Source organism: Macrotis lagotis, chromosome X (assembly GCF_037893015.1).
Source record: "Macrotis lagotis isolate mMagLag1 chromosome X, bilby.v1.9.chrom.fasta, whole genome shotgun sequence".
Lineage (NCBI taxonomy): Eukaryota > Metazoa > Chordata > Mammalia > Peramelemorphia > Peramelidae > Macrotis > Macrotis lagotis.
In genome coordinates, this window is record NC_133666.1 from 148,269,493 (window position 1) to 148,293,570 (window position 24,078).

Sequence of the window (24,078 nt, forward strand, 5' to 3'; positions counted from 1 at the left end):
TAGACTGAGTGAAATAGAAGTTCCTTATGAATCTTTTTAAAGTGACTTTTGTCAGGGGCAGCTAGGTAGCACAGTGGATAAAGCACCGGCCCTGGAGTCAGGAGTACCTGGGTTCAAATTTGACCTCAGACACTTAATAATTACCTAGCTGTGTGGCCTTGGGCAAGCCACTTAACCCCATTTGCTTTGCAAAACCCTAAAGTGACTTTTGTCATGGAATAATATATTCTCCTGGCTATGATAAAGGGGAACAGGGATAGGAATGGAAAATAAATATATGGATATTGCTGTCATGAAGTTTAGAGAATTAAAGCAACAATTTGAACAATATTCACTAGAGATGATATTCTCTACCTAGTGTCTTGGCACTCTCTCTTCTAGGTTGTACTGGATACTCAGACTTGCAGGGCTGTCCAGGTAAATATTTAATTCCAAAAAAATGTACTAACAACATACTTTTAAAAATTTTATTTTTCAAATTACATGCAAAGATAGTTTTCTGTATTTATTCTTTGGCTAGCATTTGAGCTCCACACTTTTCTACCACCCTTCCTTTCCTCTCCTTTCCCCATGGAGTGAGCAATCTAATATAGGTTAGATAGACATAGATATAGGTTTTATTTATATGTACAATTGTGTTTAAAATATTTTCATATTAGTCATGTTGTGAGAGAAGACTTAGAACTAAGGGAGGGGAAATGAGAATAAAAAAAACATTAAAAAATGAACACAGTATGCTTTGCTGTGGATGTAGATAGCATTTTCCATAACAGGTCTTTCAGGCTTGTCTTTGATCACTGGACTGCTGAGAGGAGCTTGTTACTGTTAAAGTGTACAATGTTTTCCTGATTCTGTTCACTTCACTCAAGCATCAGTTTTCATGAAAGTCTTTCCAGACTTTTCTAAAGTCTGGCATTTCCAATATATTTTAAAGTTTAATTTACATTGTATCAACATTTTCTTCAAAATAATCAAGAAAACAACAAAGCAAGTCCTAATGAGGAGCATTTGCCAATGTGTAAATACTCACAATGACATTTAACAATCAGTTCTCTGAAACCTGAAGGTTACATATTCCTTGAAGGTTTTTCTCTCTTCCCTTGCTTTGGACATTTCTAGTTTCTTTTCCCTCCAACTTTTGAGTGCTTTATCTGCCACCACGTAAAAATTCCATCTGAGGGAGATTTTCTTCCCCATAGGTACCCAATGAAAACTAGAATATTCTAATTTAATGCTTTCTAGCTCTCCCCCCTTTTTTGTTCAGGGCATACATTGTTATGAGGAATGAGGACCCCTAGGGAAGTTCACAAATGCCATTATTATAGAAAGTTCCACATAATTTGGGGAGGCATCATGCTCATGAAATCGGTTTGACAGTTAACATCCTTCAATTTATTTATTTTCTACCTGAAGACTAGTACCCCTAGCTGGGCTCTGTGGAACTATTTCCAAAGGACCACAAAGCAACCATTGTTCTCTATCAGTCTATTAAAGTCTTCAGTCTTAAAGAACTGCCTTGGATATTGAGGAGTTAAGTGACTTGCCTAAGATCAGACAGGCAACCTGTATCAGAAGCAGGAAAATGAACACCTATCTCCCCAATAATAATGTTATTATTATTATAACTAACATATATCTCTTTAAAGTTTACCAAACACTTTACATCTATTGCCTTTTTAAATTCTCACAACAGCTCAGTATGGTAGATGCTATTATTATTATATCCATTTTATTTTATACATGAATAAACTGCCTTCTTATACCTTACTTCATAACCAACTCTTCCAAGGACACTGTCATCCTTGTCCTTGCTGTTCCATGAACAAAAGATTTCACCTTTTAGCACTGGAATTTTCTCTGATTGGCCCCTGTGCATGGAATGTTCTCCCTCCTCCTACTGGCTTCCCTGGCTTTAAGTCCCAACTAAAATCCCTTCTTCTACTGGATGGATTTCTCAACCCCTCTTAAATCTTTCCTCTATTAATTTAAATTAATTAAATTAATTAAAACTTTCCTCTATTAATTATTCCCTACTTTTCCTTTTTATAGCTTGCTTTGTTTATATTTATTTGCATGATGTCTCTCCAGGAGGATGAAATCAGGGTTAAGTGACTTGTCCGAAGTCATACAGCTAGTAATGTCAAGTATTTGAGTCATATTTGAATTCAGGTCCTCTTGACTCCAGGGCTAGTGCTTTATCCACTGAATCACCTTGTTGCCCCTAGATAGTGAATTCCTTGAGGACAGGGAATATTTTGCTTCTTTTTATAACTCCAGAGCATAGCACAGTAGTAGCTACTTAATAAATGTTTATTGACTGAACCATTGGAGATGAGAGATTAAGAGACTTTTCCAAGGTCACATAGCTAATAAGTCTCTGAGGTCTGATTCTACCCTCAAATTTCCTGGTCACATACTGTTCAATAACAAGGACAAATTAAAATACTCTTTTTTTTTTAAAAAAAAAAAGAAAGATATAAATTATTTAATTCCTTTTCCAATCCTTTATTCTAATATAGATGAGAATCTGCATTCTCAAAAACTACATCAGCAGAGAGAAAGGTCTATTGGATCTTATTAAGTTGGAAAAGGTTAGAGTATAAGCCTTTCAATGAGGTCTGTGTCCATCAGACTGTAACTTCACGAAATTCAGAGACAGTCATACATTAACTGCTGATTTTTTTTTCCTCAGGTAGCATTGATATATAATTCCTCATAACTTTCCAATTGAGCAGGATATTTTTAGTGTGATAAGAAATCTTTTTAGGAAATTGGCTCTTTTTAAAAAAATATATTTTAGGTACTTGGAAATCTTTTTTTAAAGAACAATTTATTGTTTTTTAAAGGTGGAAAAACAATAGTAAATATATAAAACTATTGGTATCAATCAATAAACACATTTATTATGTACCTGCTATATTTTGGCAATGCGGTAAAAGATAATCACTGACCTCAAGGAGTTTACAATTCAATGAAGGAGATTTTATGTAAACAGATATATCAAAGCAAACTATATACAAGATAAATAGGGAAGGCCCTAAAATTAAGAGGGATTGGGAGAAGTTTCCTGTTAAAATTGGATTTTAGTTGAGATTTAAAAGGAAACCAGGAAATCAGGTCAGGAGGCAGAGTTGAGGAGGGAAAACTTTCCAGGCATTAGAGAGGGTCAGAAAAATATGTCTGGAGCAGAGAGATGTAGTGTCTTGCTTGTGGAACAACTAGAAAGCTACTGTAATTAGTTTGAAAAGTATATTTTGAGGAGTGAAGTATAAGAAGACTGAAAAAGTAGGAGGGAGTTAAGTTATGAAGGGTTTTGAATGCCAAACAATTTGTATTTGTTCCTGGGTGACCCCTGTCACTAGAGCTTACTGAGTAAAGGATGGTATGATTGGCCATGTGCCTTAAAAAAAATCACTTTGGAGGATAGATTGAAGTGGGGGAAAAAATAGAGGCTAGGTGATGGAGGAATACACTAGAGAGCTGGCAGTGTCAGAGGAGAGAAGGGACAGATCTTGCAAAGGTAAAAATAAATGAGCCTAGGTAATAGATTAGATATGGGAATTGAGAGATAGTGAAGAATCCAGGTAGACTACTAGATTGCAAGCCTTAGGAACTGGGAGAATGGTGTTATCCTGGACAGTAATTGAGAAGGGAGGAGCAGGATTTAGGGTAAAAGATAATGAATTTTCTTTTGGATAGGACTAGGTAAATTTTAGAATTATCAGCATAGAGATGATATTTAAATCTATAAGAGCTGATGAGATCATCAAAGGAAAGTAAAATAGAAAGAGAAAACAAAGGGGGCCAGGTGATTTTTCTCAGAAGAATCACCTATATTTAGAACTTGTGATCTGGAGGAAGATCCAGCAAAGAAATCAGAAAAAGATCAGTCAGATAGGTTAAACAAAGGAGAGAAGGAGAAGGAAGAGAAAGAGGAGGAAAATGGAAGAAGAAAGAAGAAGGAAAAGGGAGAAAAAAGAAGAAAGGAAAAATGAAGGAAGAAGGAGGAGGAGGAGGAGAAGAAAGAAGAAAAAGGAAAAAAACAGGAAGAAATGGTGTGAGGAAAATTTAGAGAGACAGGAATAATAAGGAGAATGATCAACAGTGTCAAAAGAAAACGAGAATTGAGAAAAGGCTATTGGATTTAGCAGAAAAGAACTTTTGGTACTGTCATAGCAGAGTGCTGACCTTGGAATCAAGAAGACCTAATCTGAAGTCTAATCACATATCCTAAAACTCAATTTTCTCATGTAAAATGGGTCTAACAATAGCCACATTAACCTCAAAGATTCTAGTGAGACAGTTCATGTAAAAGGTTATAAAAATGCCAGTTATTGTTTTCATTGTGACTAGATTTAGAGACTTTGCTCTGACTGGGGGTTGACCGGGGTTATTTTGACAGATAATTGCCTTTTATGTCATGGATGCTGTTTAGTCCTATTCATGTATTTGTGACCAGTGTATCATATTGTCCATGGGGTTTTCTTGTCAAAGATAATGGAATGGTTTGCCCTTTCCTTCTTCAATGGATTAAGGCAAACAGGGATTAAATGAATTACCCAGGGTTTCTCAGCTAGGAAAGTGAGATTTGAATTCAGGTCTTCCTGATTCTGGTGCCAGTGCTCTATCCACTGAGCAACCTTGCTATCTCCAGATGTCAACCTTTAGAGCACCAAAGCAGGATGCCAAAGAACCAGCCAAAACTTTCAGTTATCCCTAAGTCATAGGTGTTTCTTGTTCTTGTTCAACCTAGTGGAATCTTCCCCTAGACTTTTTAATAATTTCCGTTGCTTTTCTCAGAACCTTTCATCCTATTCCCTCAGCCCCATTCCCACCTCCCCCCACTTTCCTTAAGTGAAAGTGAAGTTAGTCCATTGGAAGTGAATACAATATATAAGATTCAGATCAGTTCAACCTTCAGTTCAATCTGTAAACACAAAGGCAAAGAGGGCCTTGACCTTAGAGTTTCCTTTCTCATTGGCAAACAGAAAAGAAAATATATAATACAGCTTGAGGAGGGGCGGAAATACTTATGACTAAGGTGGAAGTACTTATGACTAAGGGAATAAAGTCAGACTTCCAATAGAAGGTGACCTAAGCTGAGTCCTGTAGGAATCAAAAATTTATATGTCAGAGGAGTAGAGAAAAAATAAGATTCTTTCAATTCTTTCAATTCCAAGTGCCTGGGAATTATATATATATAAAATTTTGGTTTTCTTTTTGTAGAGGAGGAAATGTTATGTTTTGTCCTTCATTCTCAAAGAAAATCATGATATCAAGGAAGGTGTTGCCATGACAAGCATGTGAATTGGATTTGAGTGGGGGGGGGTGTTGCTGTGCTAAGTCACCAGCCTCACTTTCTCCTCCAGTCCAATGGTCAGATATGAATCAGGTTGACTGGAGATGTTCCTGGATGTGAGTCAATCAGGGTTAAGTGACTTGCCCAGGGTCAAATAACTACTTAGTGCCAAATGTCTGAGTCTAGATTCTAATTCTTGTCCTCCTGGCTCCAAGGTCTGTGCTCTATTCACAGTGCAGAGTACATATATAACTGTTCCTTGATACTATAATTAAAAGAAATAAAAATACACTGCAGTATTTATTTTTGATGCAATAATTTCCCTCTAAATCATTTTATGGATTTAGTTTATTTTTATATATTTTTCTCTATTCCCCTACCCAGTAAACTATCCTTTATAAATTCCAATATTGTGGTAGAGTCAGAAGCAAGTGGATCTGGAAAGCCAAATGTTAAATTTTCAGTGTGAACATTTATATCTCAGAAATAGACAAATGATACAAAGTAGATTTAACTTACTGTTGCATTGATTGTCTAGACTTAAAAAAAAAGACAGGGAAAATGTTAATAAATATAATATAAATTGAACTTAAAAGTGACATTCCGGGGGGGCTAGGTGGTGCAGTGGATAAAGCACCGGCCCTGGAGTCAGGAGTACCTGGGTTCAAATCCGGTCTCAGACACTTAATAATTACCTAGCTGTGTGGCCTTGGGCAAGCCACTTAACCCCATTTGCCTTGCAAAAACCTAAAAAAAAAAAGGGACATTCCAAGCCAGTTGTTAAACATTTGCTATCACCCTCTTGCATATAACAAACAAAAAATTAAAAAAGAAAGCAGCTTGATAAAATTAACCAACACATCAAATGAGTCTTATGATATCCAATGTTCCACACTCTCAATTCCCTACCTTGGCAAAGGAAATGAGGAGATAATGCAATTGTTTTCATTCTAAAAAAAAAATTCTGAACCTAAACACCAAATAAAAAGTATTTCCATATGCATGGAGGAACAGGGGAGAATTGTACATGGAATCAGAAATATCTACTTTTTTATTTATCTTATGACCTTTATTTAAGACTTTGGGGCTGCTCGGAAGCTCCACCCCCTCTCCCTGGCCCATCCTGAGAGAGGAGGAAAAGGGATCTGAAGCACATGGGAGTGGGAGAAGGCATTAACTAGACCCAGATGAGCCCCATGGGAGTATGGGAGCATATGTAATGGCATCTGGCTAGGCATATGTCTAGCATGTAAAAGCACATAATGTTCCAGTGGCAGGCATGTTAGAGCATGTGATAGTTTGCAGGGGTTCTGGGTGGAGCTGAGAGGACAGCACATTAAAGCATGTGGATACTGGGAAGAGTGTGACCGGCATGTGACCTGCTTACTGAAGTTGCATGTTTAGCAGCATATTAGAGCATGAGTACTTCCAAGGATGTTGGAAAGCATGGGGAGAAGTATGTGTTCTGGAGCTGAGAGGTAGGGGTTGGGGTGAGATGTGAGCAGGACTCCTAAGAGGTGAACCTATATTGTCCTAGGGCCAACACAGCATCAGCATCTATTGATGCCTGCACCAGGGGTTTCCCAGGTAGGGCTGAGATCAGTTGAACTGCTAGGGGAGAGGTAAGGTTGTGTCCTGGCTATATCTGTCCTGGGGGGCGGGAGTGGGGGCTGATGACCAATCAGGTAGGCAGATGCAGCCACTCTTGGATGTTCACTTGGATCTACTCACTGACATCGTTGTTCAGAGACTTAAAGACCGGACCCATGTCTTCAAGGCCCACAAAATAGCTGATGAAGTTGTCAGAATCCATATGCCTATCCTGGTAGGAGTACTGCCAAATGGCCATCCATCCGGTACAGCTCTGGGTTGAGCTGGAAACCTGCAACCTAAAAGGCTCCTGGAAGCTCCCTGCTGCCGGTGGTCCCTGAGTAGTCCAGGTGGTAGATGGCTTGCCATTTCATTATGTTGTTCCAAAGGTATTTAAATGTCTCAAAGCCAAACTTGCTGATGGTGTCACTATACTTGATGATCACGGTCAAAGCTGTCAGTCTTTAGGTCAGATTGTAGAGTCATGACCTCTTTCAAGATGTAAGTTCAGAGGCTATGCCAGCTGAGTAAATAGCCTCCTGAACAGTTGGACCTCACCCTACCCCTACTCCATTCCACCAAGGGGTGGAGCTTCTGAGCAGCCCCAAAGCCTTAAACTGGGGTCATAAGACAAAATAGCTTCCTAAACAGCCAGTCTTAATGTTGGAGAAGTAGGATCAAGAGGACCAGTGGGTTATAACTGGCAGCAGCTTCACTGAGAGTGCTGATGACACCCTCTAGAAACCCCAAGGGGTCCTTCACCCCTCCGGTAGCACAGCCCAGGAATGAATGAACCAGGACTGCCTAGGCCTCTTCTTCAGTCTGGCCTCCTGCCCTCCTTGCTCTGCTCCACTAGGGTCCTGCTGCCTATTGCTTTACATAAAAATTTAGCATGTAATTTTCAAAGCTATTTTGCATGCCTGAATTCCTTCCAATCTTTTGTGTCTGTGTGTGTGGGTGTGTGTGTGTGTTTGTGTAACCCTACCCCTACTCCCTTCCTTTTTCCTCTTCTCCTCCTCCATCCCTCTTTTCATCTCCCTCCCACCCCCAAACCCCAAAGTAAAGAAATACCCTTGTAATAAATGTACAGAGTAAAGAAAACAAATTTCCTTTCTCATTATATCCCAAAAGGTAAATCTTAGTATGTGACGCAAATATATCCAATGATAATCTCTGTCCTTATTGCTAAAAAATACATCACCTTTCTCTCTCCCTCTCTCTCTGTCTCTCTGTCTCTGTCTCTGTCTCTGTCTCTGTCTCTCTCTCTCTCTCTCTCTCTCTTTCTCTCTCTCTCCCCCCTTTCCCCTGTTATATTCAACAAATTTCTATTCATGTTAAAAACAAAAAAATACCCCAACAACAGCATCTAAGGTTGCTATCCCAGAATTCTGCTAGTCCAGAATTAGATACCATTGTTCATTGTGCCTTTTTATGATTAGAAATGATTATTAGCAAGTTTTCTAAATGTCTAAAAAAACATGCTAATTTAAAAATCAATGAACACATTAAAAATCTCATGAAACACATTAAGAATTCACAAAGGGTTTTGTGCTAGGTTATAGGATACAAATACAATGAAACAATTCTTTCTCTTAAGGAACTTATTTTCAAGGGGAAATAATATAATGTATATGTTTATATATGTATATAGAGAATATATTCTATAGGTATTTTTAATTTAATTTAATTTTATATTGTTACAATAATCTTGATGTGAGAGTAATCATAACCCCCCCCCCCCAAAAAAAAAGGATGAGGAAACTTCAAGAATAGTGAGAGAGAGAAAAAATGTACTTCAATCTGTGTTCCAAGAGCTCTGTCTCAGGGATGAGTTGCATTTTTTTTTTATCATAAGTCTACCAAAGAAGTTGCTTCAATATTTTTCCCATAGTTGCTATTACTAGCTGTATTTCTCTCCACTCTATTCTTTCTCATTTTTTCTATTCTCTCTCTCTTTTTATCCTGTCCCTGTTCATGTATTGTATCTGAGTACCTTCTCCCACAATCTTCCCTCTCTTCTATCACCTATTCCCTCCTTCTCTCCCCCTCATTCCCCCTTATCCCATCCCTTTTATCTCATTTTTCTCTAGGATAGGATAGATTTTTTATACCCTATTAAGTGTGGATGTTATTTCCTCTTTGAGCCATTTCGGATAAGAATGAAGGCTCACTCATTCCCCCTCACCTTCCCCCACTCCATTGTAAAAAGCTTCCTCTTGACTTGAAATATGTTAGCCCCTTCTTCCACTCCTTTCCCTTCCTCCCGGTAATTTCCTTTTTTTTTAGGGTTTTGCAAGGCAAATGGGGTTAAGTGGCTTGCCCAAGGCCACACAACTAGGTAATTATTAAGTGTCTGAGACCAGATTTGGACCCAGGTACTCCTGACTCCAGGGCCGGTGCTTTATCCACTGCACCACCTAGCTGCCCCCAGTAATTTCCTTTATCAACCACTGTCTCCATATTTTTACTTTTTAATACCATTATATTAAGTTCCTTCCTGGGCCTTGTCTATATATGCTCCTTCTAAATGCTCTTATGAATGAGAAAGTTCATGAGTTATCGGTATCTTCTTCCCATGCAGGAATGCAAACAGTTCAATGTCATTAAGTTCATGATAGTCCTTCTTGTCCACCCCCTCTTTGGTTCACCTGAGTCCTATACTTGTAGATCAAATTTTCTGTTCAGTTCTGGTTATTTCAATAGGAAAGTTTGAAAGTCCCCTATTGCATTGAAAATCCATCTTTTCCCCTGAAAGAGGATGTTCAGTTTTGCTGGGTAGTTGATTCTTGGTTGTAAACCAAGATCTTTTGCCTTCTAGAATATCATTTTCCAATCCCTATGAGCCCTTAATGTAGATGTTGCCAGATCCTGTGTAATCCTGACTATGGTAGTTGAATTGCTTGTTTCTGGCAGCTTTTAGTATTTTCTCTTTACTTTGGAGTTCTGGAGTTTGACCATAATATTCCTGGAAGTTTTTCTTTTGATCAGGAGGTGACTGTTAAATTCTCTCAATTTCTATTTTACCCTCTGCTTCTAGGATCTCAGGGCAATTTTGATGCATTATTTCTTGAAAAATGAATTTTAGGCTCTTTTCCTGGTCATGACTTTCAGGTACCCCAATAATTTTTAAATTATCTCTTCTGGATCTGTTTTCAAGGTCAGTTGTTTTTCCAATGAGATATTTTCACATTTTCTTCCTTTTGGGTTTTTTTTTTTTTGGTACAGGTTTATTTCTTCCTGGGTTCTTGTAAAGTCATCTACTTCCTTTAGTTCCATTCTGCATCTGAAGGAGTTATTGTCTTCTATTATCTCCTTTTCCAGCTGGCCAATTCTGCTTTTTAAAGCATTCTTCTCCTTATTTGCCTTTTGTGTTGCTTTTTCCATTTGTCCTAAACTTGTTTTTAACATATTCTTTTCTTCAGTTTTTTTTTGTATTTCTTTCACCAAGTTGCTGATTTGGTTTTCATGATTTATCTGTATTGCTCTATTTCTCCTCCCAATTTTTTCTCTACCTCCCTTAATTGCTTTTCAAAATCTTTTTTAGCTCATCTATAGCCTGAGCCTATTTTCCATTTTTCTTGGAGGTTTTTGGATACAGAAACTTGATTTTGTCATCATCTGAGTATATATTTTGGTCCTCCATGGAACCCAAGTAATTTTCTATGGTCAGATTCTTCTTTTTTCTGTTGTTTACTCATTTCCTCAGCCTATGACTGCTTTACCCCACTTCCAAGGCTTTGAGGACTTTTGGGACAATCTCCAGGGATCTTAATCCCTCCAAGGTCTTATGAGAGGCTTCAGGCCCTCTCCTCTGCCCTAGAGTTGTGAGGAGAGTCCTTGCTTAGCTATGGTGGTATTATGGAAGCCCAAACTTCAACCTGGATCTGAGTGTGGGCAAACAACTGAGTCCTGCCCCAGGGAAAGCAGAGAGATTTCTGCAATCTCCCCCAACCCCTTTACCATCTATGGGCTGAGAGCTCTGGAATTGCTGGGTGGCTTTGCTGACTCCCACTGCAGGTTCTCACTGCAGGACTGCTCTAAGGCTGGAGCTCAGCACTCATTCTGGTGAGACAGAGTTCTTTCACCATCCCTTCCAGCTATTCCCAGTGATTCCCCCCTCTGCCATGGATCCAGGTGTCCAGCTGGCTGTGCTGCGGTCCCCCGCCCCCCCCCCCCCCCCCCCCCCCCCCCCCCCCCCCCCCCGCAATGGAACAGATCTGTCCCAGAAATACTCTAGGTTGTCTTGGACTGGGAAATTATATCACTCAGTCTTTCTGTGGGTTCTGCCCCTGTAGATTTTGGCTAGAGTCATAATTTGACAACTTTTGAAGTTTTTTGGTGAATGTGCTTCCAGGATTTCCTGCCTTCATGCTGCCATCTTGGCTGTGCCCCCATAGGTAGTTTTTCTGAGATAGTTAAGGACTTGGTAGTTTGGGGGATGGAACAGGAAAGCTTTTTGCATAATGTGCTGCTTGAACTGAGTCTTGAACGAAGAGAAGTGTTTTATTTGGTGGGAATACATTCCAGGTATAGGGGGCAGGGTATTCTCTTCTTTTTGGCAAGAGAGAGAAGGTCAGTCTGTCTGGCCCTCAGAGCACAGGAGGAGGAATAATATAGTGGAAATAAAGATAAGTAATTGAAATAAAAAGTTATGTTTCATAAAAACATAATATCATTTTTTAAACTACAGAAAATTCAATAGTATTTGGTAAGTATCATGGGGTCAGGGAGCTTTTTAGTAATTCCTTGCCACCATAGAAGACCTGAATTTGGATTGAGGGCACAGCTAGACCCAAAACATAGCAAAAATTAATTCTGATTAAAGGTAATAAAGATTTAATGGGGTAGTTCATGCACTAAGTAGCAGATGGAAGCCCTGGGCAAAGACTGTAGTAGGGCCACCTATATAGAATCCCTCCACACTTCATTGACTTGATCCCAATGAAGGTTTCAAGGATTCCATGATGACAGTCTTTTTCAGACAGTCCTTAGGTTTGCAACCCAGAGAGTCTCATTGGTCTTATAGGCAGCTGTTAAAAGACTGTTCCCTGCCAGACTGAGTAGGTGCTGCATAGCATAGTGTTGTTTTGACCAGGTTAAAAGGAGTAGCCACTACAGCTGAAATTTAAGAGAGAGACCCATTGTTCACCTTATCTTTCAGTATAAAGTCTGACAAATTTCCTGTCTCCTGAAACTTCCAGGACCACTGGTTTGATGGCAGTGACCATGGGTGCTTCTGGAACAATTATAGTATAAGTTGGAGGGAAAAAGGGAAGGGAAAGGGTTTAAAGGAGAGAAAAGAAATACAAGAAAAAAGGAAGAAGAGAAAAAAAAAGATGTGAGGAAAAGGAAATGATATTTTTTAAAAATTGAATTGTATTTGACAGAGTGCTATGATGAGATCCTACTGAATGACCATTCCATTGATAGCCTGTCTCTTCATTTCAAATTGTTATAAGTGATATAGTGGATACAGTACTTGGCTTGGAGTCAGGAAGAAGTGAGTTTGGTCTCAGACATTTAGTGGCTGTGTGACCATGGACAAGGCAATCCTGTTTGCTTCAGTTTCCTTATCTGTAAAATGAACTGGGGAAGAAAATGGCAAATCCCTCTGATGTGTTTACCCCCAAAAATCCCAAATGGGGTTAGGATGAGTCAGACTTGACAGAACAAGGAAAATGGAAGTGGTCAGCAAATCAAGTGTGGTCCCTAACTGTAATCTAACATAACTTTTTTTCAGACCCTTATCCAAGTCTCAATCTCTCCATTTACTTTATGGTAACCCCCTCCCTGAGATTACTGTGTCAGGAAGGGCCCTCTTCATGCTTTGCTTCACTTGCCCATTCATACTTGGACTCTCTCTGGAATTCCACTCATTTTCTTCACCAGTAGATTTCTTTTGTCCCATTCTCTTTCCATATTCCCCTTTTCTTCTCTTCTTTCATTACAACAGACACTTGTAGAAGTTGTGGAAGAAAAACAACCACATAAAAGAAATGTGCTTTTTAGGTTTTGTTTGTTTGTTTTTTGCAAGGCAATGGGGTTTAGTGGCTTGCCCAAGGCCACACAGCTAGGTAATTATTAAGTGTTTGAGGCCAGATTTGAATTCAGGTACTCCTGACTCCAGGGCCATGCCCTATCCACTGCACCACCTAGCTGCCCCAAACTGTGCCACTTAGCCGCCCTGCTTTTCTTATTTTATTTTATTTTATTTTATTTTAGGTTTTTTTGCAAGGCAAACAGGGTTAAATGGCTTGCCCAAGGCCACACAGCTAGATAATTATTAAGTGTCTGAGACTGGATTTGAACCCAGGTACTCCTGACTCCAGGGCTGGTACTTTTATCCACTAGGCCACCTAGCTGTCCTTGCACCCTGCTTTTAAAAAAAAAAAATTAATACAGCAAAATAACTACACTAAACCTGACTGAATATCCTATTCTGCCATAGCCTGAATGACAAAACCTAACCAAATTACCTCAGTAAATCAGTCAATCAATAAACTTTTAGGTACCTATTACATGTGGGTGTTGGAGATAGAAATACAAGTTAAAAAAAACAATCCCAGACCTCTAGGAACTAACAATTTGATTGGGGGGCGGGGAAGACAACACACAAAAGAAAGCTAGAAGGCAAAGGATCCGGGGAAGGAGGGTTAGAAAGGGAAAGAAGGAGGCAAGTCAGTTGATTTGAAACCATTGTGTATTCTGGAGAGTGATGTAAAAAAATTTAGGAAGGAAGGTTGGTGTCAAACTGTGAAAAGCTTTAAATGCTCAGCAGAGTGAAACATCATACTGATTCTGGTATTTGAGTGGAAGATTATTTGAATCAATCAAATCATATACATTAAGTGCCAGAGAGGGGATACCTGAAGTAAACTCCAATTAGGAGGGGATTGCAATCTCAATGAAATATAAGGACTTGAACTAGGATCATGATCCTGTGAGTAGTCAGCTTGAGAAGAAGCTGAGTGGAAGAACCAGGACTCGACAACACAACCTCTTGAGAATGGAGAATACTTCTAGGAATCCAGGGTGGGGTCAGTTTGTCAAAGGCTGCAGACAAGTCAAGAGAGAGACCTGACACACGGACACCACGTTTGACATTTAAGTTATCAGAAGTAATCCTGGAGGAAGCACTTTCAAGGCCAGACCACAAGGGATTGGAAAGTTAGAAGGATGTGCAGCAGCAAAGTAGTATAGTGTATAGAGCACCACCAGCCCTGGTGTCAAGAGGAACTGAATTTAAATCCACTTGACTCTTACTAGCTATGTGACCCTGGACAAGTCACTTAACCCTACTTGCTCTTAACCAAAAAAAGAAAGTTAGTAGGAAGTGAGAATTTTAAGTGGGGAGATCAGGGGGGGAAAAAACCTTCTATGTGGATCATTCTTTTTTTCCTGATTAGTTTTGAAAGGGGGAAGAAATATGGGTTGATAGCTTTAGGAGATGATAACTAAATAGATTTTTAAAAGGAGTTTTAAGGAGTAATCTGGGGCTATTCACAGTAACAAAGAAGGAACTTTTAGTGATAGAAGAAGCTAGGTAGCGAAGAGGATAGAAAGCTGAACCTGGAGTCAGAATCTAGCCTCAGAGATTTACTAGCTGTGTCACCTTGGGCAAATCATTTAATTGCAGTTACTACTGGGGATGATGAAAGTTTCTACCTCTCAGGGATATTGCAAAGATCAAATGAAATGATATTTGTTTTTATGCCTGGCACATTAATAGTTGGTGTATATATATATATATATATATATATATATATATATATATATATATATATATATATATATATATTTATATATATATATATCAACTCTTATTAGATAAGGTGAGAATGAAGATGAGAGAGATGAAATGATGAACTAGGCAGGAGCTGGATTTCTGTGATCTGACCAGTTATGGCCACTTCATTAGAGATGGGAACACAGAAGGGAAGATGATATGTGAAGGGAATAGATGACATGGAAGAATTTTGAGATGCTGAATATAGGAAAAGCTCTTTTTGATCATAAAATCTAGACCTAGAAGGGATATCAGAGGTCATCTAATCCAAAACACTCATTTAACAGATGAGGAAAATGAAATGCAGGAAAGTTAAAGGGTATGCTCAATGGCATGTTCAAAGGATTTTGAACATGCCTTCTCTGTCTCCAGTTAGTTCTGTCTGTCTCTCTCTGTCATATTTTTCTCAGCTTTGCTGAGACACAGAAGTCATTTAGAAGGATTGGTGAATGAAGAGAATGTTTAATTTGAATTTAGTTGTGCCCAACTTAGAAAGCTTCAGGATTTAGGATTTGGGCAGCAAGGATGCTGAAGAATTAAAAACATTGCAGTAGAAAGATCTATGGAAAGAACAGGAATGTGGAGGACAGCCACATTCTTCTTTTCTAGAGGTCAATTTTGCAGAACCATTTTTCATTGTTTCAAGGAAGTGGTCTAACCTTGGGGAGAATCAATTGGGAAAATGACTGTGACTTTAAGAAGAAAAGACATTTATAAAAAGAAAAAGAGAGACAGAAACAGAGACAGAGGGAGAAAGGGGGAGAGAGGTAGAGAGAAAGAGACAGACAAATATTAATGTTTAACCTGAAAAAATATGACTTGTGAGGAAGGATTGCTTTTTTCAAATGTCTGAAGGACTGTCAACCTAAGGTAATAGAAAAAAAAAGAGGTTTAGATATCTATCACAATAAATTCCAAGTGGACGGTTTTCCTAAATATAAATGATTACATCATAAGAAAATTATAGGAGAACAAAAGATGGTACTTTTTACAACTATTGACAAGGGGAGAATTCATAACCCAACAAGGGATAAAGGTAATCATAAAAAATAAAATAGACAATTTTGATGACATAAAATTTAATAATTTTTGCACAAATAACATCCAGTAGTCTGGATGAGAAGAGAACCTTGGCTGAGAAAAAAAAATCTTTGCATCAAATATCTCTTATTAAAATCTGATAGTCAAGTATAAGGAATTGATATATGAGACAAATAGTCATCCTCCAATAGAAAAATGAGTTTTAAAAAATATTTTTAAAAAATCCCACCTGCGACAGTCAATGAAATTACCAAATAGGCCTCAGTGTTCTACCCATGGTCATTTTTAGGTTTCTGAGACCAATCCAGGGATTCCATCAGGATACCTATCTCTGGGTTTCAATACTTGTGCTGAGAGACTCTGTCATTTGGCTCACTTCATATTCCCTCTTACCTCTTGACCTGAGTCTATAGGGTATTATCTCTTCTTGCTCCTTCCTTCTATGACACAGGCCTTCTGGAACTTCACAGGTTATTTCCCTGCCATCATCATCTGACTCAAGGTAGCAACATGACATAAGATCTTGAACAGTCTAATATTTGTCTCCCTCAATAGATCTCTCCAACCATTGGTACTCGTTTCTTTCCCCAGTGGTTAGCATATTTCTGCCCTTTTTACCTTTACCAGCCCAGTGATTCTATTTTTTAGAATATTTTAAACTTAAACATGAAAAAATTATTTCCCTATACAGAGCTAAACACATAAAGATGAGTATATATGAAATAGTCTTTTTATTCTGCATACATTTAAAAAAGTATATAATAAATTCTATACAATACTTTCAAAACTATCAAGATGGTACTTCTTTCTGAATTTCCTTCTGTGATTTTCTGTGCATTGAAATATTGTCAATGATTTTCTTTTGGGGGGCATTGCTATTTTTAACTTATTTCTCACTATCTCCTATTTGTCCTTCCAATAAAAAATCGAGGAAAAAAATCTGTTATAACAAATTAACATAGTCTAGTAAAATAAATCTGTGCAGCGGACATGTCCAAAAATACATGTCTCTTCTTTCATCTTTGAATTTGTCTTTCTATCTGAAACACTATGTGCTTCATCATACAAGGATCCTTTGGAGGAGTGATTAGTCATTGCATTAGTTGGAGTTTTTAAGTCTCTCATTTTTTTTCTCTTTACAGTGTTGTTTTATTTAAATTGTCCTGCTCACTTTACTCTTCATGAGATAATATAATACAGAATTCTCTGAAATCACCTCTTTCATCATTTCTTATGGTATAATAATATCCATTGCACTTATATCTGACAAATTTTCAGCCATTTTCCAACTGGATGGAACCTCCTTTATATTGTAGTTAGTTTCTTTTCTTTTTCTTTTTTTAATCTCCCCTTCAGGATGAGAAAGTTTTTTTTTTACTTGCCACTATTTCCTCCCTTTTAACCCTTTTCCCTTCCCTAACCCAAATAGTTTTCTTCATTTTCATTTTTTTTCTGCACCAAACTGTGTGTATGTCTTCAGCCTTCCTTTTGTGTTTCATGTTTATATGACGCCCTTCACCCCTTCCTCTATGTTTATTTTGTTTACTTATTACAAATGCCACTTATGAGGGATAATAAATTATTCCCTCTTTTTCCTTTTTATACCAGTGTATTCCTTTTACTCTCCATCCTTTTTCCCCTATTAAAAAACTCAGTAGAGTACCAATCACTCCCCCCCGCCCCACCGCCCCAGGTCCTGTGTTTTTCTTACTTAACTCCAATATTAATTAATTAATTAAAGAATATTAAATTAATTAAATCAATCAATTAATTAATTAATTAAAGAATATTAAGATTCTTAGGGTCATTTGTTTTCTCTCTAACAAAAATGTCAACATGAATCCTTTCCAATTACACAAATAAATTTAGTTTTCTAAGTTTCTCTAAACTCCTCTTTGTATTTCAGAGATCCTATTCAGTTACTGTTTTCATCAGGACTATATGAAAGTCCTTTATTCTGTTAATAGTCCTTCCTCTTTCCCTCTCCCACTTTATAGGATAATATTAAGCTTTATAGATTAAGTTATTCTGGATTATAAGTATATTTTTTATCTTTTGGAATGTTATAAAAATGAACTATTTTGATCAAAAAGAAGAAATATGAGAAGCAAATTATCAGCATCAGAAAAAGAATTTACAAGTTAAAAGAAATAAAAGATATTATTAGATTTTTTTTCCCAACAAAACTGACATCTTAAATGAAATAAATGAATATTTACAAAAACAAAAATACTCAAATTAATAGAACATGAAATAGAAAATTTGGACAATTAAATTTCAAGGGAAGGAATTGAGCAGGCCAAATTTCAAAGAAAAAATTCCAAGACCAGATGAATTCATTTATAAAATTCTATCAAACTTTCAAAGAATAATTACTTTTGATATTATATACACTATAAATCATTGTCTAAGGAGATGAACAGGCAGTTATCAGGGGGGAAAATCTAGGCTGTCTATAACCATATGAAATAATGTTCCAAATCACTACTAATCAAAGAAATGTAAATGAAAGCAAATCTGAATTTTATCTCATTTCTATGTGGTTAGCAAAGATGATAACAAAGAAAAATGACATGTTATAGGGCATATGGGGAAATAGTCACATTTATGCATGGCTGGTGGATCTGTGGGAAAGTCCAACCATTCTGGAAAATAGTTTGGAACTGTATACAAAATATTACAAAGGAATGTATGTATTTTGATACAGTTTTACTGCTAAGCCTATAACCAAAAGAGGTTAGAGAAATAGGAAAGGGTTCCATATGTACAATATTTATATATCTCTTTTTGTAGAGGCAAAAACCCCCTGTAACTTGGAGATGTTTGCTAAATGAGTTGTGACTGAAGAAATTATGATATTTAAAGGTAAAGAAATAATATTCTACTTTAATAAATAAAAAAGGACAATTTGAAAGAGACATGGAAATGGAAAGAAACTTTAAGAAATGAAGAAATAGATAATATAATCAGAAGAATAATTTCTACTATAGCAGAAATTTTATCAAAATAAGCAGTTTTGAAGAATTTTATAAAGTAGTAAAGAATTAAATAAGCAAAAATTGAGCAATTTGTATAATAACAATGGCACTGTACAACCAGTTTTGTAAACTGGTTAAGTAAAAACTCTATAATCAATGCAATGACATCCATGATTCCAAAAGAATGATGATAAAACATAATGATCTCTTGACAGAAAGGTAATGAGATAGTTCCATAGACAGCATATAAGTGTAGATGAATATCTAGCTAAACATGTGCATACATGTATATGCATATATTTGTATATAACTAAAGGAAGATTTCTTTTTGCTTGTTTAATTATAATTGTTAGCAATTTTTTTTCCCTCCTCTTTTCTTTTTGGCAAGGCAATGGGGTTAAGTGGTTTGCCCAAGACCACACAGCTAGGTAATTATTAAGTGTCTGAGGTCGGATTTGAACTCTGGTCCTCCTGACTCCAGGGCTGGTGCTCTATTCACTGCACCACCTAGCTGCCCCTTTCCGCCCTCTTTTCAATGTATAGAAAGAGAAAATGAATTTTTATTAATTAAAAAACACTTTTCAGGGAGTTCATTCCTTATATAAGTTTTACCACTTCATCTTCCAAGCCAGGTGTTATTAGTCTGGAGTCTGTGAACTTGCTTGTTTTGTTTTGAATTGTTAACTACATCAAATTCTATATATCCTCAATTTCCTTTGTAATCTATATTTTGTCTTATGCCTTTAAAAATATTATTCTGAAGGGGTCTACAGGCTTTTTCAAAGGAGGCCATGACACAAAAAGGGTTACTATTATTATTAGATATCTATTCCCTTTCCAGTTCTGACTCAGGTCATTGCACCTTGGCCATGTCTAGCAGCCAGCAAAAGGCCTTGCAATTTTCCACTGTTCAGCTGCCCAATCCTCACCCTGTCCTTGGGGCAAAAGTTCCTGAAGCTGATTTGGATGGTATCTGCCTGGAAGATATCTGCACTTCCATCAGGCCTATCCATCACCTAGGAGGTTAGGTCTTTCCTAACATTCATTCAAATTGTCTTAAATTGGGTTAACTGTTTTACCTGGACTTTTAATTATTTCAGCCACTCTAAAGTTCATTTATTTTTATGTTATTTATATTATTTTATTACATTTATTTATATTATTTGTGGGGGAACTTGAGATAACCAAGTAATTTCTTGCCTTGCTCCACAGTCTTCCCAGAATCTTCTCATGTAATACTTTGTGAAAAATCCCTTTCCTTTAAAACTCTTCTTGGAATCAAATAGTTACTTTCTACTTTGAATGGATTTTTGAACATCCCTAGGATTGCAATAATTTTTTTATACTGCTTGACGTCTTCTTTGTTTTACTTACATCTTCAGCTTTAGCTTCTGAATTAGACTTTAAACAAAGGCTAAGCTCCACTCCCTACTGTAATTGTGTGTGTGTGTGTGGACACTAGATTTTTCAGGACTCTGTGTGTCTCAGAGCAGAGTATTAGTTACCTAGGAGTCTCTGGGACAATGAAACTATTATAATTCTTCTCCAAGTGCTGTCTTGCCATACTAGTTGGTAGTTCTCCTACTGGCTTCCAAGGGTCTTTCTGTCAGTTTGTGGCCACTGAGGTAATTTCTGGCCACCTCTGGGGCTTTGCTGGGGAGCATTCTGCTGTGTTTGCCTCAGGACACAGTACCTTGCTGGTTACATTTGTGAATTCCTTATCTCTGGACATTCTTGGAGGCTGCTGACTTGTTTATCTATTTTGGTCCTGGTCTTCCTGATGTCCTTTCCCATTGCTGATTAGTGAATGACTGATTTTTTTGCGCAGTTCTGGTGCAGAAGCCACTGACTACAGTTTTTCATTGGGTTTCTTAATTATTTTTCAATGTGATGATTTTTGTTCTGGAAAGCATGTGGGAACTGTGTGGTCTCCCTTAATTTTGGATATTATCTTCTCCAGAAACCCCAGTTCTTGTGATTCTGACCTCCCAGCTGTCAGACTACTGTCCCTGTCGTGCAGTTCCAACTGCTCACTTCATCTCAGATCTCAGTAAACGACAGAAGATGGAAGGAATGAGAAAGAAAAATATTTAGGATCAAAAGAAATTTGCTAATCATAGAGCTAAAATTTCAGAGGGCATGGTGGAAGGGATATCAGATCTGGAACAAAGCAAAAAATCAATCTCTGACTTGTAGTCTTTGCTGAGTTCTGAAGTATGGATGGCCCTGTTGAAAATTCATCAGTATAATCCTGATTTCATCTTCTTTTTTAGCTGATCTGAGCCTGCCATAACACTTCTGACTCTCTCCATGTCATTCTACCAGTTCTCCAGCCTCCATTTTTGTCTTCCCTTCTTACTCTCCCATATCCTTCACTTTCCAATTCTACTTCTGGGGATAGCAATTGAATCAATATTACCATTCCTGACAAAGAAATTGCAAGTCAATTGTCCTATTGCTATAACAACAACAACAACAACAACAACTAGCATTTATATAGCATTTGAAAGTTTGCAAAGTTCTTTCCATAGTTCTCACGTCAATTCTTGGAGGTATATACTATTGTATTCATCCCCTTTTTTGCAGATAAGGAAACTGAAACAAACAGAGATTAAATGACTTGCCCAGGGACATGCAGCTAGAGTCTGAGACTAGATTAAAAATCAGTTCTTCCTGACTTTAGTCCAGTGTTTTTATTCACTGCACTACTTCTAATCACCACTCTTTCTTATATCCCTCCCCCAAATATCTCATCCCTGATTACCATTCTCATATATATATATATATATATATATATATATATATATATATATAGTCTTCCACCATTAGAATGTAAGCTCCTTGAGAACAAGGTTTGTCTTGCTTATTTGTATTTATGCCTCTAGTCCTTATCACAGTGCCTGGTACATAATGGGTCTCATTCATTCATTCATTCATGATAATTGAGTATTTGGAAGAATAAAGTTAATGTATGTTTATAGGTAGAAAGAATAACAGTCAGGGTAGCTTGTATAATGTTCAGAATAACTTGAAGTGACAAGTGTGTGAGCTAAGTGGGCAGAAAGCAGTTATGGGCAAACTGGATAGACTCCTTAATATTTTTTATACCTGGTAGTTGGCAAAATAGGAATGGCTATTGCTATTAGTCACAACAATAATAATAACACAAGTACCAACTTGCCTGAGTGATTATGAGGCCAACTCTACAATGTTTTGGGATACACCTGTAATAATTGACCACATTATCATAACTCTCTTGTACTCTGTGGAAAAGTATAAATTATGCAATCTAATAATTTACTTTGTAAGATTAAAGATTAATATCTCAGAGAAGAGAACTTGCATTTATATAGTGCCTACCCTGGGAGGTAGGTGCTGCTATTATCATGATTTTACAGTTGTGGAAACTGAGACAAAGAGAAATTAAGTAACTTTCCCTGGAGTTACAGAGCTAGAAAATATCTGAGGTAGGGTTTGAACTCTGGTCTTCTTGACTCCAGGTCCAGCTCTCTGTACACTTGTGGCACCTAACAGCTTCAAAAGAAGTCATCTTATAAAAAAAAATCATCTTGTCTAACTCTTCCCCTACTCCTCCTCATTTACAGGTAAAGAAATTGACTTTTAATGCAATTCAGGAAGTAAAGAAAACCTTTCTTTCCCATTCAATGCCTTTAAGTCACTGATGAGAAATTGACTTTTATTTTCGTTGGGATGTGATCAGTTGAGAAGTGTTACCTATATTTAGTTTTTTACAGTATTGTAAGAGGAGAATTTTATGAAAGAAATGATGAAAAAACCTTGAAATGATTTTAAGAGGCATTTTTTAAAAAGTATAAAAGATAGGAAGAAAAAAAGGAGATGGCTTAAATGTAACTAGTTTTTTTTGCATTATGAAGATCAGTTTGTCTTTGCTACTGTTATCTGCAAACAGTTAAAAAAATGGAACTGCCAACATGATAGATTTTTTTTGTTTTGTTTTTCTTTGTATTTGGGATTAAGTGACTTGCCCAGGGTCACACAGCTATTAAAGATCTGAGGTTGAATCTGAATTTAGGTCTTTTTGACTCCAAGGTCAGTACTCTATTCACTATATCACCTAGTTGCCCTGGGGAGTTTTTTTAAATGATAAAAATAGTGATTTTACTTGTATTTTAGTGCTACTCAGAAACTAGCTCAGAATAGAACTCTGCAGTTAATTTCTTTGACCTACATTTAGTCTGAGGGTAGAACAGTTAAATGCAGCACATATTTATTATGTATTTCAACAAGCATTTATTAATCTACTATATTCTAAGATTGTGTGGGGTCTGGGAATATAAAGAAAAATGAAGTGATCTGTTCCTTCAATGAGTTCTTATACTATGGGCAACAGGGTGGGAAAATAACGTGTTTTTATAAGAAAAATACAAAATATATATATACACAGTAAATCTAAAAAATCAGGGAAGGCCTCCAGTGAAAGGTGGCCCTTGAGTTCAGTTTTTTAAGGACCTGGTGATGCCAAAAAGCAGGTGTGAGGAGGGAGCAAACTTTAGACAAAGGAGAGGGCAACCTGTGAAAGGGTTGGAGAAGGAAGATGGAATGCTATGAATGAGGAAACATCAGTTAAGTGAATTTGACTGGGAAGTGAAATGCATCAAGGCCACAAACAGCTAGGTGACTTGGGGGACAGAGCTCTAGACCTAGAATTAGAAAGATCTGAATTAAAATCCAGACTGATACTAGTTGTGTGACCCTTGTCAAATCACTTAACCCTGTTTTCCTCAGTTTCTTCATCTGTAAAATGAACTGCAGAAGGAAATGACAAACAACTTCAGTATCTCTGCCAAGAAAATCCCAAATATCACAAAGATAGGATTTACACTAATAAAGATCAAATTAACTGGTAAAGGACTCACAAATCTTTTAATGGAAATGTAAAATTATTTAGGCCTCAGATTCAGCCTTTGGGAAATGGTGAAAGAGGAATGTATGACTGATATGTAGCATATTTGATAGATTTTAGAGCTGAAAGGGACAAGGCCCATCTGCCTCATTTTATAGATGAGGAAATAAGAGAAGCTAAATGACTTGTCTATGGTTACACATTTAGCAAGTATCTGAGGTAATATTTGAACTCAGTCTTTCTGATTCCAATCTCTATTCACTGCACTTAACTCTCAGTACCTTCACAATGCATTTCATTTTAAGGGCAAAGGAGCCCATGAAAACACAGCAGATCCATCATGCTCTTTGGGTAGGACACAGTGGAAAGCCCTAGTTGGTCATTTGTGTCCTTTGCTTTTGAAGAGAGACCTTTGCAGTTTTCCTCCCACATTAGTTTGACATGCCTGTAGGTAAAATGAAGTAAGCTGATGTGGATGGTATCTAATGGCAGCCCCAGG

At 37.2% G+C, this 24,078-nt stretch overlaps 1 protein-coding gene across 3 annotated transcripts in view; it reads left to right on the forward strand.

The window, feature by feature from the left end:
• The window catches only part of TRPM6 (transient receptor potential cation channel subfamily M member 6), a 225,809-nt gene that overhangs the window by 17,325 nt on the left and 184,406 nt on the right, over window positions 1–24,078 (forward strand). The gene's annotated exons all lie outside the window — the stretch shown is intronic.